The following is a 6,215-nucleotide window of genomic DNA, read 5'->3' as shown; positions in this document are numbered from 1 at the left end:
ATCACAAACATATATGTGCCAAATATCAGTATATCCAATTACATAAAACAAACATGATGTATGTGAAAAATATAAACACTGATACAATTTTAATGGGGACCTCTATATTCTGCCATGAATAAATAAACTAGGGGAAAAAATCAGCAAAGACATATCAGAGCTGAGCCAAACTTCAGAACAAATGGACTTAGTAGATATTACAGAGTGTTCCACTCAAATACAGAATACACATTCATCTCAGTAGCACATGGAACTTTTTCCAAAATAGAACACATACTAGCTCATAGAATATGAGCAGGAATTGAAATTATCCCATGCTATTATCACATCATAGTGCAATAAAATTAGAAACCAATGTCAAAACAAACCACAAGAACTACATGAATATATGAAAATTAAATAACATCCTCCTTAACAACGAATGGATAACAATGAAATTAAAGAAGAAATTGTACAGTTTCTACAATTGAATGATAATGTCAATATGACACATGGCAACTTATGAGATGCAATGAAAGCAACCCTACAAGGTAAATTTATAGTGGTGAATTCTCCCATCAGAAAAATAGAGAAAGCTCAAATAGATAGTATAATTTTGAGCCTCAAGCTTCTAGAAAAACAAGAGCAAGTTAAACCCAAAGAACATATAAAGGAGGAAATTATAAATATCAAAGCATAAATTAATGCAATTAAGACTAAGAAAACACAAAACGTCATGAATCAAAAAATTGGTTCTTTGAAAGAGTAAATAAAAGAGACAAACACTTATTCAATCTTATTTTTTAAAAAAGCAGAGCCCAAGGCTCACTGGAACAATTCTAACTAGCACACCCAACTACCTTGTTTTTGTCAAAGGAGTCAGAAGAAAGATAATCTCATTAAGAAGTGGTGCTAGGAAAACTGACTTTCCACATTCTGAAAAGTGAAACTAGGCCCATATCTATCACCATGCACTAAACTAAAATCAAAATACATCAAATTTAAATGCAAAAAACAGAAACACTAATCTGAGGGAAGATAGAATAGGTAAACTTCTAAATGATATAGATTTACAGGGTTTACAAACAAAACCCAATACCAAGGAAAATAACACAAATAAAAGGCCTGGCCAAATAGTTCAGTAGATTAAAGCACCTGCAAGCAGGTGCAGGGGCCAGGGGTTCGATCCCCAGGCCTGCCATGCCTGTCTGCCCCCAGGGCATGTTGAGATGGCAATTGAGACTGGACGTGGTGGCCCGCACCTGTAATCCCAGCTCTTGGGAGGCTGTAGACAGGCAAATCACTACAAGTCCGATCTCATAGTGAGACCCTGAACACCCTGTAGACCCTTTCCTAAAACATAATAAATAAATAAATAAATAAATAAATAAATAAATAAATAAATGGGATCACATCACATTAAAAAGCTGTTTGGGTCCTGCCTCCAACGCATCACAGGAGCATTGCTGAGTTACAGTCCACTGTCCCACCTGGTGAGCTCTACCCTGCCCCATCATCACTGGAGCCTTTCTGAGCTATGGCTTGTCCCTCCCTCCATGGGAACCATAGTGAACCCCAGACAACAGAAGCATTGGTGAGCACCCCCCCACACACACACGTACTGTTGTGGGAGCCTTGCTGTTCCATGCCCACCACCCTACCATCACTGCTGAGCTCAGGGAGACGTTGGGAACTTCAAAATAAAGGACCAAAAGGCAATCTCAGACCTCCAGCTCACCCAGAACTAGTCCAGGAAACAAAGAAATAGAAGAACTTGGGGGTAACACACCTGAAATTTCTCAAATGATAACAATTGAAATAAACAATTCCATCAAGCTATAGAAGAAATCAGATCATAAATAATCTCTCAGGTAAAAAGAAAGAAATGACAACAATCTCAAAAGAATTTTACAACATATCTACAGAAGACAAAATTTTTTTAAAAAAGAATAAAAAAATGATGGAAACATTGAATGAAAAATAGAAGAATTCAAAAGCATGAAATAGATCCAGATATTCAGGAAATTAAGAATTCTATTGAAATCTGGCAAAACTGAACAAACTGAAGATTTTTAGATCTTGAGGACAGCAATACAGCTGGTGAATGAGAAAAGAGAGATCTCTTAAAGATAATGAGGCTCCAGGAAATAATGATTCAACAACTGCACAATGATGCCAAGAAAAACAATAAAAGATTACTGAGTGTCAATGAAACAGCAGACATCAACACAAATGACATAAAAAGACTAATTGCAGAAGTAGTGGCACAAAATTTCCCAAGCATGGGAAAAGAATCTGACATACTTTTAAGTGAGGCACATACAATACCAATTAGCCATAATAATGTAAATCTACACTTGGATATATAATTATCAAGATCCCAGAAATTCAGCAAAAGGATGAAATACCGAAAGCTGTTAGAGAAAATAAACAGATCATCTATGATAGAAAGCCCATCCGTCAAATTTTCTCTGTAAAACTATATAACTGTTGATTCTACAGGGATTTAACAACTAGATCATCCATGGTTTGTAAGAAATAACAGTTCTCTGGTTACACTTCATATTCCATGGTGCTTAACACAGATAAAATTTTAATTAAGTCTATTGTTCCCAACAAAGTATACTAATGTTGACCCTCAGTTACCTGAGAACACAATCCTTGTTAACTCCTACTTCATTTCCTTATCTGCTCCTGACATTCACGCCAAGCTTAAAAGACAGGTCTCAGCCCTCAAAATCCTACAGGGAGGCTTCCTTAATCTGGCTTTCCATTTCTTCAATAATAGAGACAAAAAATAATCTATACAGAAGTGCTAGCTTTTGGCTACAGCACTCAGGGCTCCCATTTAAGCAGGACCTAGGCAAGGTAATGCTAAGTCTATACAAAATGGTGCCACCTGAGTTCCTCCTGGACCACCCTTTCAAGTGTGGCAAAGAAGGATGCATGCGTCTGTTGGTCTCTTGATATGAGTCTTTGTACTCAGGGGAGGAACAGAGACAGAAATGAGGAAAAGATACACAGGAGAAGAGGTGAGTCAGGTAGTAGCCCATCTGCCTGGTTGGCCAAATGACCCCCTGAATACTAACAACAGTCTTTATTTATACTTTTACAAAGTTGCAAAACACAGGTTGCATAGCAACTAGTAACCCACAACTTCCAGGTAGGATGTTTTTCTCAAGACTGAGGTAGCTTGACTGCTTTAGGCAATGAGGCCTCATCCTGTCCTCCCACATCTGATCAAGTTCAGCTTCAGCACTCCCAACAAAAGACACTGGGCACGAGTCTGCCCCAACTCAACAGACACCATCAGGACCTTGTCCCATCTGCAGGCTCAAGGGTCACTGGAAATGATTAGAGTGGGTAAATCATCCAATTTCCTTCCCTCACAGAACTCGCTGTAGCCAAATCCATTGACAGTTGACCTGCTTGGTCTTGCTGCTGAAGAGGATCAATGGGGCTTAGGGTCCAAAGCCACCATGGAGGTATGTTTGTGAGAGCTCCAAGTCTCACTGGATATCTCAGGTAGAACATACTCTTCTTGTAGACACAGGGGGCACATATAATCTCAGTTCTTCCTGAGTTTTGAGGGCACTGTATTATATCTACAGTCTCTGTTGTAGGAGTTGATGCCCAACCTACACAGCCCCTATAAACAGGACCTATCCCCTGCAGATTCCAGACTGTTTTTCACTTGTAACTTTTTTTGTAATACCAACACATTCCACACCCTTTTGGGTAGGGATGTCCTCCCAAAGCTTAACTTCTCCTTTACCTTCACCCTCCCCATGGCTCTTGTTATCCAAACCTCATTCCAATGCATCACCAACCCATCCCCTACCTCTTCCCTCTTCCCTTGTCAACTCTGGGACACTTCCAGTCCCACTTGTACCACCCATGCTATTCATGTACTAGTTTGCCTCAGGGATCCCTCAGCCTTCCTCTGAGTTCCCCAACATCCAATAGCCCCTAAACACCAACCGGGACTCAAATCTATAATTCACCATCTCCTTACCAGTGGTTTTCTTAAAACTGCCCACTTACCCCACAATACTCCCATTCTTCCTCTACTCAAACCTAATGGCTCCTATTGTTTAGTTCAAGATCTCAGGGTTATCAATAATTCAGTTATACCTACTCTGTCACGTGGTTCATGGATGATAGCTCAACAATCAAAAGGGGTAAGATATGCCACAGTCAATGGATCTAGAGTGATACAGCCAAATAGGCTTTTAAAGGCTCACTTCAGAGCCGGGGAGAGAGCTCAGTGGTCTAAACACCTTCCTGAAAGGTGCAAGGACCTGGGTTTAATCCCTGATATCAGGGGCCAGGGAGATGGCTCAGTGGAATAAGCGCTTCCCTGGCAAGCACAAGGGCCTGAGTTCAATCCCCGGTTCCACAAAAAAAAAAAAAGTGGGAGTCCTTGTAGCTTATTCCCTCCATTTGGGCTGGTGAGATGGCTCTGTGGTCTAAAGCACCTACTTAATCCCTGATACCACATGTTGTGCCATCCCTGGAACCCCGGGCACTGAAACTGCATGTGATGGCACACACTTGTAATCCCAGCACTGTGGAGGCTGAAACAGGAAGATCACTTTGAGTCTGAGCTGCACAGCAAGACCTTGTACCAAACCAAAAAAAAAAAAAAAAAAAAAAAGGTTCATCTCACCAAACTTTCCCTGGAGCTGCACCTGCCTTACCCTGTTCCTTCCCTTAGCTCTAACTAGACTCAGGGCACTTACAGCACAAATGCCAAAGCTAGAAAATAATCAATATCCTCCCCCTTCACCATTGTCATGGTGGAATGACACATTTGGATCATGGGTCCCTTTCCAGTTTTCTCTTCTGGGTCATTTAGTCATGATAATGACCTGTGTACTCATAGCACCCTGCCTTTTTATACTTTTTCAAGGTTTCTTCAATCTCAGATGTGAGCCTTCACTAACGATGAACCTCTCACCATGGTCAAAACAGTTGGCACTAGTTTATTCTATATGGGCGTAAACCATCATCTCATCAGTCCTCCTCCCTGCCCCACCCCCCAAAAATGATACTCTTATTCAGCAAGAAGCAGTCTGAGAGAGTCATCACCTCTTCCTAACAACTAGAAGATGGGAATAATAGCTTCTGGCCCAAGTGTGAATTGCTGAACCATTAGGGTAGTGGTCTAACATAGCTGAAGCCCCCAAACAACAGCTTATCTTCCCAGTGACCATTTCCCTATCTTCTCCCCTCTGCCCTGAATACAACATCAGCCTTTTGGCCTTTCTGTGCAAAAAGAAAAAGCCCCAGTCAGCTCCTTTCATGTCACTGAGTAACCCCCCAAGTCTCCCGCTAGCAACAGTCCACACCACTTCAGCTCCCTTTGTCTCAGGTCAGAGGATCCCAGCCATTTTCCTGTGGTTCTGTGTCCTCATAAAGGCCTTTGATTTTTTTTTTTCTTCCTCTTCTGCCTCTCTGCTGTGCTGAAAAATTTAACAGTAATGAAGCACTTGGTAATTGCTTTGTTGCTTTCAGAAGCAGTTTTAGCTCAGAGAAACAGGTTCTAAATCGTGGCATGTTTGGTGACTAGATGGCCCCATTCCTGGAGCTCAAGGTCCTGAGGATACTTCCTGGCCAGAAGCACAGGGTGGGGAGGAATTCAAACCACATACAGCATTTAAGAAAAACATCTCCACCCAGAATGTATTGACAACAGCAAGGGTTTCCCGGGGCTGCCTTGAAAAGCCAGAAAGATGAAAAAGTGCAGTGAGGCTTTAAAGGACCCCTGCGTGTGCGCTGGGGGGTGACCAGCGGGAAAGCAGGTGGGCAAAGGTCCTGTGGTGGTGAGACTTCGTGTCACACAAAACAGCAACTCTGTCACTCACTCACTGAGGTGACCCATGAAGGTACTGTGCAGACACGACTACTGTTGTTTGACACTGTGTAACATACACTGTCTGTCACATGCACGGGCCTCACCAACCAGTCAAAGCTTCTCTAGGCAAAAAGTTGTTTCTGGAGAGAAAGGAATTCTGCCTCAGGACTGTAAGATGGGAACCTGTCAGGTCGTCAGCCATGGATCACTCATCAGCAGGACACCGACTGGCTGCTTAGAACTACTAAAAAACAATGGGGGAAATGAAAGGACAAACTCAGGGGCTTGAATTCCAAGCTTATGACCACAGAAATGACCTGAACACAGTCAGGTGTGATGGCACAGGCCTACAATCCAAGCAACCCGGAAGGCTGAAGCA

This window comes from Octodon degus, unplaced genomic scaffold (genome assembly GCF_000260255.1).
Source record: "Octodon degus isolate 3935 unplaced genomic scaffold, OctDeg1.0 scaffold00184, whole genome shotgun sequence".
Classification (NCBI taxonomy): domain Eukaryota; kingdom Metazoa; phylum Chordata; class Mammalia; order Rodentia; family Octodontidae; genus Octodon; species Octodon degus.
This window is presented reverse-complemented; position numbering follows the sequence as displayed.